This window comes from Sturnus vulgaris, chromosome 1 (genome assembly GCF_052056855.1).
Source record: "Sturnus vulgaris isolate bStuVul1 chromosome 1, bStuVul1.hap1, whole genome shotgun sequence".
Lineage (NCBI taxonomy): Eukaryota > Metazoa > Chordata > Aves > Passeriformes > Sturnidae > Sturnus > Sturnus vulgaris.
In genome coordinates, this window is record NC_142243.1 from 59,907,643 (window position 1) to 59,920,614 (window position 12,972).

The following is a 12,972-nucleotide window of genomic DNA, read 5'->3' on the forward strand; positions in this document are numbered from 1 at the left end:
TACTTTGAGGGACATACTTCTTGCTGAGGACAGCTAGCCCTAGATTTCAGGATGTGGGAGGAAATTGTTCTCATCAATAATAGCCTGTGATTCTGCCTGTATTATTCTGTGGTAAAGAGCCAGACTTCCCTGGGGGCAATGAAAGAAAACTTTTGAAAGGGCTAGAGGTCTGCCCACAGGATGGGGCTCAGAGCTGACCAGGATTCTTTCCTCAGACAAGTTTGCCAGTGAAGCCAATGGGAATATTATCTGCCTAGAGAAGAGAGGAACAGATTATCACTGTACTTGTAAGTATAGCAAGAACTCATAACATGAACCAGTGCTGTTATATAAAGGAGGAGAAAGCCATAGTCATAAAGTAAAGGATACTCTGAAAAGAACTTTGTCATGTCATTATGCAGTAGGTATCAGGAAATAAAACATTCAGCTGTGAAATTTCTTGTGCAATGCCTAGGGAGCAAAGAATACCTAATAAAATGTGTGTGTCTCTGAAATAAGAACTGCTCCTTATAATTCACATCTAAAAGCTATAAATTCCTTCTTTGTAACTTGCACTGCTCACTTACTCCTGATAGTGAAGGTCTGTTGTGTTTTGCTAGCATATGCTTCAAATGTGATGTTTGGAAGTGCATGGCTCACATAAACCTGCTGGCACAAAGGACCAAACTTTATTTCCCAGAAACATTTTCAAACTGACTAGGACATTCATTAAATTCAGGAAGACAGGAAGTTTTCATAGGGATGTCACTAAGAAAGAACAGCTTTAAACAGCAGCAAGAGCATCACAGAAGAGTGATGTTTTCTGGGATTATACCCTGAATAAGTCACCTTGGTCTCCAGCCATACCCATGTTAATCAACATCTTAAGGGTTGAATTAGTTAGCTATAAGATCCAAGAGAAACAACTTGCAAGGTCATAATGATATTTTTCACTCTGTATACTGCTTTGCCAGCACCACCCTGTATTCTAATTTCTATCCACAGAAGCAAAAGTAAACTGAGAATGAATTAAATTTATTATTTTTAAAATGGCACTCAGATTTCATGGCGAGAAACTCTGTTGACCAAGTTATTTGTGGATTGGCAGATAAAGCCATCTCCACTTTCTTTTCATGCCAGCATCCCTATTTCAGCTTTCTAGATGTCTATGCCCTGAGGCTGAACCTGAGGTCTTGGTACGACTTATGAAATCAATGAGCCATAAACTGGGATAAGAAAAAGAAAAAAGAACATAAAATGGAGAAAGATGAGGCAGAAAGAGTAAGCCAGAAAAGGCTTTAAGAAGGAAAATTATAAGACTTGATAGGAAGAGCTGTTGGCTCTCCATTCCCAGCTCATAGCTGATCTAAATTTTCTTTCAACAGACGCAGGAATCAAACTAGAAATGTGCCTTAATAAGAATTATAGCCATGTGTATGTGACTTCAACAAAGAATCCTAATAATACAAAGGACTGATAACACCAATATATTTTTATCAAGAAAGTTACTCATAAAAGTTTTTTACTTCAACACAAAGCAGAGTGACCATCAGATTATAAACATGCATGATATCTCATGCAAAAGAAATCACCCTGGAAAAGTAAGGGAACACTCCCATAAATTTCCCAATGAGAATTCGTACCTAAATACCCCAAAGCAAATAGGATAGTGAATGGAAATATAATAAGAATTCAAGACCAGCTCTTTCTATTGTGCAGTCCATTTCTTCACCTCTGATAGCTTAGCAGACTGGATGGACCACTGATAACTAGAGCCAAGACTTCAAACTGACCCTTACTGCATCCACACTCTCCAATATAGAAATGAATTAAATTACATCCCACAGAAGCATAACTTCTAATCCACGTGGCTCATGGAGAGGAATGAGGGACCATTTTATATATGTGCACAATTGGACAGGAGGAGACAAAACCTTCTCATCTAGGACTAGAAAAGCTGTGCTTTTAGTACTGCTCAATACTTGAATGTTGGTGAATGCAGGAAGATTGATATCTTTACCATTCACTTTCATACTGGAAATGAAAATATTCTTGCTGGGGTACAAGATATTCCCTGAAGGATAATCTGATTAATGGAGAATAGTTACTACATGGAAAAGTTTCCAAGTTTATTGCCAGTAACTGCACAAAATTATTCAAATATTTAACTTCTTGTGTTTTCATGTAATTCCTTTAAAAAGCCTCTCTGAAGCCTATCATCATGCTGGGCTATAAATTGCACTGAAGTGGCTTAGAGAGATATGATTGTTGAACATGCTGTTGCTAAACAACATGTTCAGCAAGAACAGGAAGAAGTACAGTTAGAACAGAAAAGGTGTTCTGAAAGCCACGCAGTAGGTATGCAGTGAAGGTGGATTTAGGGCTCTGGATCATGCCTGCACTCTGGTGCTCATGCTGCCCGATTGCACTGCCTCTCACAGTGTGTGTACTATCCACAGCAGGGGTTGTGTCATATTATTGTTTGCAATCAAATCCAATCCAACTCCCAGAGCTTGCTTGCATAGCTCATCCATTATAAATCGTATACCTGTCTAGCATTTGTCACTTTCTGCAGAGCTTGGAGCCTGATGGAATTTCAGGTGGTACAACAGTGCTATGTCTGCATGTATAAAAGATAACATGCACTGCCTACCTTACAGGAATCTTTTTTATTACTTACTGGCTAACAGCTGGGTAAAACTTTGACATATTTTAGTGAAAAGTGCTACTTTCACAATTGCATTCAAGAATTAAAAAGACTTGCAAAGAATCGCAAAAGTTCTTTCTATGGTTAAAAAGGTCAGCATAAAGTACATCACTTTAAACAAGAGACACAACTAAAAATGTATGCAAGCTATGAAAAACTGTGAGGAAAATCCACAAAAGCTGCATGATATTTCAACTCTCCCTAAAAAAATACATGTTGAATATATACCAGGTATCCAAGAAGACGGTAAATATAACTAATATCTATGAAGAAACAATGGCAGGAGGGGTTTTAAAACCTATGGTTCAAGAAACTTCTTGCTTGTGTGGTGTTGTGGCAGACCTTCCATGAGATCATCCCCTGGTTCATGATCCTACTTTAAGCAGATTATATTTATAATATCAAGGCATTTACATTAGAATAAGAGGCATCGAGTTAAGTGGTGCAAATCAATGGTCAAGAGGCAGTGAAAGCAAACTTTCTGTTCTCCTAGGTCATCTACTGCAATACTTCTCACAGATCTCAAGCTACTTTGTGGGTTAGAGAAAGTTATGACCTAAAGTACATACTCCTCCTTGACTTTCTTTGGGGGATACCTTAGGCATGGTGTTGCCATGCATTTACAATATTCACACAAAATGTGTCATTTCATATTCTATTCCTCTGCTGGTTACCTGCACAGGAAACTGAAATGAAATGAAAATGCCCTTCTGCCAAGTAGAGTGTTACAATGGGGAAAATTCACCTCTGAGGCAACCATGCTGAAAGAAGCAGTCTGATCCATGACAGGGGGATGACTGAAGCTTTGTCATCGTGGGCAAACTGAAGAGGCTCTGTCTTCATTTCCCAAGCCTGATTAACAGAAAATAGTAGAAATCGTCTGCTGCCTCTGCCTAACATATTGTGACATAAGTAGGGGAATATCCCTGGTTATACTTTAGGTTAAAATATACATTTTAAAGTTTAACATGATTCTCTAAAAAGCAAGGAGCATAAGTGTGCTCACAAATGTTTATATAATAAAAACAATTCGAAATTAGGACTCCTTTTTCACCTTTCCTTCACAATATGAACTCCGATTCTTAAGACCTCTACAGCGTTTGGCAGAAGATCAAATTAATATTCAGGGATTCAAATTGTATCTAGAATCTGCTCTTGTGGATAAGCTTCACATAATGTCTGATTTATTTTATTAATGTTTTGTGCATGTTTGTTTCTGTGTAAAGAGGAAGGAGGGGTAGGAGGAATAAGAAACAATTTGAGCTTACAAACAATTGTGCTACTCTAGCTTCTCTCCTCCTATTTACGTAATTGCATAGTTGTTCTTCAGTGCCTTGATACAATGTACAATGGACTAAAAAGAAGAAAATCATACATTAAACCTTTTCCTATTTGACTGAGCACAGAACTTGACTCCTGCCATTTCAAGGGGCTTAATGCCTTTTTCCACTTCCTCAGTAATGGAGAATGGATTTGCATTGCCTTAAACTGAAAAGTGTAACTAACTTAAGCATCTGGGCTTGCTTTTGAACTGACATGGCTCGCTTTTTTTTCCACCCTGTTGTTTCTCTTCTAATGAGGTTTATGCCTTTCTTTTCTTTGAAACAGATTTCTAAAGATTGAATACACGCACTGAACAATCTAATGCGAGCCTGCATTTACATTCTCTCCCTCCTGGGTAATGAGCGGTAGGTTAGCCAAATACCCATGTTTTTCCATATGCTCGGATTTTCTTTTCAAGAGTAAAATGTGACTTCTTTTAAATATGTTAGCATCCTCTTTGTGGAAAAAAAAAAATCCCTGAAGGGTTGGACTTGTGGCTGAAGAGATTAGTAATGGGATACAGAGCATATTATTTCTACATCACTGGTTCAAATTCAGCCTAGGTCAATATAGGGAACAAAAGTCATTGCACTTTAATGATGCTTTTGCATGTTTTCTACCATACGGAAGATGTATTCAATGTATAGAAGTCATATTCACACACAGATATCCACAGAGAACCTGCCTGCATTGGAAGAAGTTTGCCACACAGGCAAGGTAATAAATTGATGGTCTCACAACATCTAATGAGGAAGATCAAAAAGACTATGGTCTTGAATGGCATCAATTGACATCTTTATTGTACTTTCAGCAGAGAGGCTAAGAATGGAAAGAGTACATGGATCAAGTCATCTCCTTGTTCCTAAAGGTGATCCCTCAAGGTTACAGCTGCAAAACACAGAATAGGGTTATGGGGAGAAACCTGTATCACCTGTAGTCCTCTGCACCGATTCTGCAGATAAACAGAGGGCTTCACTTTCTAGTGTTGTCATATCCAGCATCATTCATGAGCACTAAATTCACTTTAAAGAATGTAGGCAATAAAAAGGAAGTATTAAGAAGAAAACCATCATAATTTATATGGTGCCTGTGGTGTCTCTACATTTTGATGAATACTGGAGCTTCCCTGAAAAATGATCCACTGCATTAAATAAATCTGATATTTTTTCCTTACCAAGCTTTAAAATGTACAAAAATCCACTAAGATCTTAAGGAGAAAAAAAGAAGAAGAAAAAGTTCTAAGGTGGAGAGCTTGACTAAGTATCAGGACAAGTATGTTTAGAATAATTCCCATTTTAAGATAATCTAGGGGCTATTTTCCTCTAGTTTATGACAACACACTGTGAGTAAAGTTCCCTGAGTGTATTGTAAAAATTGCATTAACCTATTTAAAATGCCCAAAGGCAAGAACAAGCTGGAGAAATTAGACTTTAATAAGCCATTTGCTTTCTCAGTTCAAATGGGACCTTAGGTCTCATATTGTACAAATGGTTGAAACATTAACAGGAGTCAGGGATTCATCAAGACACAAGGGATCAATCAGGATGGCTTGTCTTGGGATTCTCATTCAAAGACAGGCAATTAAGCATGGTATGACAACACTGTAAGTGTTTGAATGCCAAAGTCTGTGTGTCAAACAAATAATTTAGATATGGTAAATTCCTAAATTTTATCAGGCAATTTTAAATTTTTTCTTTCTTTTTAAAACATGACTTGCAGATTGGGGGTTGGATCTTACGATTAAGTGCTTATGCCAGATAAAAGCAGTTTTCTAATTACAGAGTGCAGAACCAGTCCCCGATTGTCTAAAAACAGAAGAGAAAATCAATCTGAGCGGCATGGTATTCCTACAGAGTGGATTTCCATGCCATATTGAGCCCATAATGGTTCCTGTGCACCAGAATTTAAGATAACCCCCAAATTTGTGGGAAAAATTCTTTAGGACTCTTTAGCAAGAAACTAATTGACAGTGAAAAGATTATCATTTAAAGGCCATCAGAACCCAATATAAGATTTCACAGCTGAAGGGATATGACAGGGAATGGATGAATGGTACAAAAAATTAACTTTGAAACAAAAGTCTGCTGACTCAGAGAACAATGACCATGATTTATAATGGATGTAAGACAAAATCCACTGCACATACAACCTCTAATGAGAAGAACTGCAGCTTCTCTTTGCTCTCCTTTACTCTTTCAGATGCTCTAACATTGATGTGAGCCATAATTTTAATGGCACTTATGCAGACGAAGTGTTTGAGGTACACAAAGTAGCAATACTTGTAGAGAAAGCAGTGCCACAACATACAGCCCCAGAAGCCTTGGAAAAGGTTGTGCAGAATCCTGTCCTACAGTTCAGAGAGTCACAGGTCCCCAGTCCACCAGGTATCCTGCCATTTCTCCTGACAGTGTGCCTGTGTGAGGCCTTGGGGCAAAGCCTTGTCAAGAGGAACTTGCTGAACTGCCTGGTGGCTTCAGAGTGATTTTGCATTCTTTCAGATAACAGGTCTGCAGTTGCATCTTCTGTAATTGCTTATGGTAAATGGCTCTTTGGACAAAGAAATATTTATCCAGTTGTAGCTTCAGCATTGGTTCTTTGAATATTGGGAATTACAAGAAGTCTCTTCAAAGAGTCTTTGAAGTGCATGATGTTTCCTTAACTAAAAGTGAAATTACTGTAAGTGAAACATGATAGGTATTTTGTACATGTGTGTTTGCGTGGGGTTTTTTTAATAATGCAATCAAATAGTGGATCAAAATGTTTGTGGTTTAAAAGGTTGGTCTGTATGCTGCATTTGTAAAAGTGTCCTGGGAATGGCACAAGATAATGTCACATTCTCCCAGCCTCAACCTAGGGAAGCAATACAGGCTACAGTGTCCAGCAGGTGATTGGTATGAGTGTTTGCTTTCATGTCTCAGATGCTCATTATAGACATGTTTCCATCAATTTTCACTTCCAGTCTTTTCCAAAAGAAAAAGACTTCAGACTCTGTTTTCTATTAAGAACTCTAAGAGTCAAGCACCTACAAATTCTATTCTTTGTGTATGAATTCCAGCCAAAGAAGTTAGCTGAACAGCAGTGAGAAGAGGCCATGGAAGGACTCAGAAAACAGCAACATATACACTATAAGGAGAATGGGGAAAAAAAAATGCAGCACAGCCCACTTCTTCTCTTTACAATCAATAAAACTACAACAGCAAGTACAAGAACCAGGTGCAAAAATGGCAGTTCTACCTTGTTGCACATAAATTCTCTGCTGGAGCAGTGACTTGATCTTCAACCTTGTTAACAGGCCCTGTTTTTCTCAATATAGTCTTGAACTTCTGCTTTTACCGAGACATGAAAAATTAAAAATAGCAGTAACAGGGTAAAAAAGGTGGGGGAGATCACAAAACAAAACAAAACAAAACAAAACAAAACAAAACAAAACAAAACAAAACAAAACAAAACACATGGCTGCAATGCTCCAAGTCCCTGTGTAGGGACTGAATGCCACTCCTCACCAGCTGGGACACAAATGCAGTAACATGTTGAATGTGGTATTCTTCACCAGGCACAGAAGAATAAAAATGGACTAAAAAGCTTTGTCTGAGTCACAAGGGGCATTGATTTAATAGCTTTGGCCCAGAAACAATCTTGAGCACAGATTGGTCAAGAGGTGCTGTGCTAGGTGCTGAAGCATTACTATGTGTGCAGAAGAAAGAGATGCTCTTTCTTTAGATGAGGGATCAGCATTTCTCTAGACTATGCAACTACCTCCACACTGGAAATTATAGAAGAACTAGGAGGTGAATTTTAATTTGGTAATCTGTCATACCACAAGTTATTCCTGAATGTATGTACCACCAGCAAGGTACCTGCTGTTTGCCTATTGTTGACTCACAGTATTTTGCTGTCTTTAAGAATCATCCATTATTTCTATTATATGCTGTGCATAATTAGAGCACTGCATTTAGTTATGTGCAATTCTAAACATACCATAGTATCTGTAGCTGTTTTTCTTTTGTAATATTTAATCTGGCTAACAGGTCAGTTTGAGGTAATCTGTCTATAGTATTTGTATACGGATAGACTGACTGCTCAGTTTTAGTTTGTAGTAAAATGAGAGTGGCTGAATATGAGATTTCTTTCCTGTCTCTACAGTTCATCAGCCAAACATCTTGCTGCTTCAGATGCTACTCTTAGTCTGGCTGTGCTTGGCATCTATCACCTTTGTGCAGCAACAGTGAATTAGCTGCTCTTTGGGTGCTTATGTGCTCCCATCAACCTAATTTCCTGGTCGCCGGTGAAATAAACAACCTGGTTATTCACATACTGCTACATATTCAACTGCTCATCAGTAAAGAGTTTGGGTGGGAGACTTAGGGGGAAGATTTTATAGTCACTCCTCATTCACAGGCTGTGAAGTCAGTCACACTTCTATTAGGATGAGCCCCATGCACAGCTGAAGAGAAGGACTGGGGAGTCCAGAAAAGCAGCTGCATTGCAATACCCAGTCAGAGCACTGCACACTTCATGGCTTCCAAAAGCACATAGAAAACCCCAAGCTGTTTGATGATTTGTATATTTCTGTACACTGAAAAGTAGCAGTTAATAGCAGCCCTTTAAGCAAACTCCATCTAGATCTTACTTTGGCTCTTAAGTTGCTTCTTCAAGGTTAATTATTTTTAATTTGAAAGAAACACACAGACATTAATAAAAGAACTTTCATGTAAATAATGTACTTATTTACATGGAGCCGGAGTCCCCAGTTATAGAAGGAGAAAAAAATCCAAAGGATGTAAAGGAAGATTTTTCAACTGGCAAAAAATATACTCAAAAATGATTCACTATTTATGTACACATATTCAGTCTGAACAGAATATTGGCACCCTTTTGATGCAGTAACTAATACCTTATTACCCTGATCAATGAAAATACTTGTTTTTCCAGACCAGCTAATGGAAGAAAAGCTGAATTGCTAATCTGTGATTCTCTGAAAATCTAACAGGAAGCTAGTCTTTGCCTTCCTTAAGGCAACACTGCCCTAATTTTAATATTAGGATAATGAAATATTTTAAATAAGAGTTTGTGTCTCATCAGCTGTGTTAGCTATACCAAATCTCAATGATATTACCAAACATTACCAATGCATTAAGGCTGTTACACATATTAAATACACCTGCTATTAATGGCATACTTTTAAGAATTATAGAAGAATCCTCCAGAATTTGCTCTAAAATACAGAAAATTCATAAGAGAATGCATCATAAAAGGCATATTTTATTCATCCTATAAAAACATACTGGCAATGATGTATTGGGCTTGTGTGAAGTGTCCAAACAGCAACTACAATTTTCTTTTAAAATTTTATTCTGTTATATTTCTCCTTTTCATATAATAATAGAAAAGCTACCTTAACCTATAGAGAATTAAGAAAATTTTGATGATAATGAAAATACTGGTCATAATTTGAAATTGATTGCTAATGTATAGCCATAAATAATGATGTTTGGGGTGGAAGGCAAGAGCAGAGAATTTGCTGTTCACAAATTCCCTTGTTTTTGAAATTAGTGGATTTCTCATCCTCTTGCAAAAGCCCACTGACTAGTGTAGGTACAAATACTACACCATTACTGGGCCAACATCATTACTCTATCTACTGCACTAACTCCAATGCCAATTAAATGGAGATGAGCATTAAAAGTGTATTTTAACGAAAAGCCTAGACCATTCAACAGTACAAAACAAAGAAATATATGTCAGTGCCGATACAAGATCTAGCTCTTCTTCTTAAATTAACTTCTAATTTTAAAAGTTAGTGGAAAAAGCACTGAGCAAGTGGGATGAATTTTCTGTCGTGGCAACCCTGAGAAAAAAGGTTGGCACAGTTAGTGCACATAGAAATCTGAAACCACTACTTTAGATTTGTTTTGCCAAGTTTTAACTAAGAAGATACAAAGACTGTTCCTTTCATTTTCAATGCCAGGGATTTTGTCTTTACTCTGTTGATTTTAATAGCTTGCTCAGAAGCTTGGAAATTAATGTTTCTTCCATCATCAGTTTAAAACTTTTCCATTTGCCAACTCGGAATGTTTATTTTACTGTGTGTTTTCAATGAAGCCAAAATTAATATGAGTCCCTTTGATTTTCCATCCAAGTGCCAGGGAGCATTGGGCAAACTATTTTTTCATCTCCATCCCTGAGGCAGAGCCAGGTCCAGCATCACATGACCACAACACTACTCCTTTCCTGCCCTCTCTCCCACAGTCTTCAAAAATATGGCCAATTTTTAGACTCATGTTTGTCTTAAGTCTGCCTGGAAGGACCAGCTCTAAAGAGGTTTTCCAGCCTTCTGTGGCCATCATCTCCAGTGGTTAACTACTGTTCTTCCCATGCAAAACCTTCTCTTTGTGCACATATGGCCCCAACAGCTCCTCTTCCCTACCACCTGTAGACACATTTACTTCTTTAGAGCTTATGGAATTTTGATGGCACTCCAGCAATCCTCACCCTTGGACAGGGAACTGAAGCAAATGCAAATCTGGCTAAACATTGTTGTCAGAAAATAGTATTATACATGTGATTGTGAAAAAAAGCTGTGCAAAAGTTGTGTAAATTCCTGCCTTTATTTTTTCAGGAACGTATAGGGATGGTTTTTTGCCAACAGCTAATCAGTCATTAGAACTTTTGAGAACCAGGAAATAGCTAAAAGATAAGACCCATAAGTGAAGGCTACTGTTCTGTAAGCAATCATCCAGTGAAAAAGATTTCATTAAGAGGTTTGCAGCATACACTGGTGACCATTTTATGTATTTGGATTATGGATCACATGGATTTTCAACTCATAAAGAAGCTAATGCCAGGAAAGCATCTTATGTTTTAGAGTTTTACACTGGAAAATTAAGAGTGGAAGCCAAGAACATAAGACCTCTGATATTTATGAATCAACACTGGTCCCCAGACCTGTACAGACAAAGCCAGAAGTAATTTCCTTCTTTTTTTTTTTTTCTTTTAATTTTTTTAAATGCAGCAGTATTCTTAGATTAAATCTAGGACCTCTTAATCATCTCTCACAGTGAAATGACATCTGACCATGCAAAATAGCTTCAGCTAGGAACTTCTGGTTTAACTGATGTCACAATGATTTTCAGACTTGATCACAATATATCTGCAAAATAGATAAGCTTTAGATATCTGCATGATTCTGTCAGCTTTTTCAGCTGCAGCTGGGAGTGGCCCTTGTGTTGTATACTGCCTAATGGGTGTCTTGCAGAGCTGCATCTCACTTAACTGAGGGGACTCAGTGTAGTGTTCCCCCTGTCAATAGCCCTGAGAAGACCACAGGGAAAATGTGCTGGCACCACCTGCCTCTTGTGCCAGCATGGGTAGGAGTACAGAGAACATGCCACAGAGCAGCTGTCTCCTGCTGAAATTCTGAAGAATGCTTACGTACTGATCTGCAACTTTAATTTTCCAGAACACCTTAATCAGAAACCATTTTCATAATTTGTAAACACTGCCAAATGTTTGATTCCAGGCTGTTTAAGTGATCAAACCTTTGGGTAGAAAAATAAAGTAAATAAAAATCAAACCATCAAACAAAGAAAGCTGTTATAAATAATTAAATATGCTGTACTGACACATACTATTCCCATCTGGATGCTTTGCTTCCACAATATAAACCACAGCTTTCCTAATTAGGAAAAAAAATGTAAAAACATCTTGTACGATAGAACAAGTTAGATCAGAAACAGGGACTTAGGACTGGCTGTCTTATACACAAAAATCAGCACCTGGGAATCCACTTCCTATTTCTGAACCTACCAGACCTGCACCACCTTGGGCACAGCAGTTAATCTTACTGCCTCACTTTCCTGTTCTATAAAAGAAAAAGAGGGATAATAAACTTCACTTCCCTCACCACAGGAAACTAAATTAGTGAAGTACAGCAATTTGTCCTAAAATCCTCAAAAAGAAGGGGGTCAAAGATACACAACATTTTGTTTCTCCGTGGAAAAGATTATTGTAGAGCTACCACCTACATGGTGTTAATGAGAGATAGATAATTTAAAAGCATCCATTGTTTTTATAATATCTGGGTAATGCTTTTATTCCTAGCAGCTCATAGAACATTTTGAGATCTACAAGAAGCAGGAGGTCTTTTAAGATGAGCTCTCAGCTTAGGCACATTTTAGGCACTTAGCTCACACTGGATTGAAAGGCTACCTCAGAATGAACACCAGTCATGGATTTTCTGGAAGATTAGTACTTAGATTTCATTGCACACCTCTGTCAGCACCTCTATAATCAGAGACACACCAATGGAACTAGCTAAACTAAACTAGCGAATGATAATGACAATAAAAAAATCCAAAAGAATATGTCACCAACAAGGCATCAAAGATAATAAAGTGGTTCCTCCAGTGCAGGAAGCTAGGCCAGAGAAACAAGAGGATGACAAAAGAGAAGAAAGGAAAACAAATTCAAGGGCAATAACTATAGGACCCCAGTGGGCTTGTTATATGAATAGTCTGCAGGCAACCACATCCTGCTGCTGTGATGCTTCATAAATTCTATCATCTTGTTAAGATGCTGAAGACTACTGACCTCACTTCCTCTGCTAATAAGACTGTGCTGCTTTGTGCCTAGACTTTTATGATGCTTATGAAATTTGAGCCATTGTGTGAGCCTCCTTCTTTCTTATACCAGTGATTACTGCCTCCCAAATTACAGAAGGACAAATGGGAAATGGAGACTCCTCTCTGTCTTTTGTGCAACAGTCCCTTCTTTCCCTCTTCCTAAACTCTTTTAAAATGTTTTTCAAGCTCTCAGGACTAGCAATGCTAAGACTTGCTCGGTTTCTGAACATAGTACAAGTAATCATAGTAATCAACCAAGAAATCTGAGTAGATTTTATGATGCTCACATATAAGTATGTCATTTATACGTGCCAGAAAGACCTTCATGCATTATAAAGCCTG

At 37.8% G+C, this 12,972-nt stretch overlaps 1 protein-coding gene across 4 annotated transcripts in view; it reads right to left on the bottom strand.

The window, feature by feature from the left end:
• POU6F2 (POU class 6 homeobox 2) overlaps positions 1-12,972 on the bottom strand; it is a 324,363-nt gene that overhangs the window by 112,900 nt on the left and 198,491 nt on the right. The window lies entirely within an intron of this gene.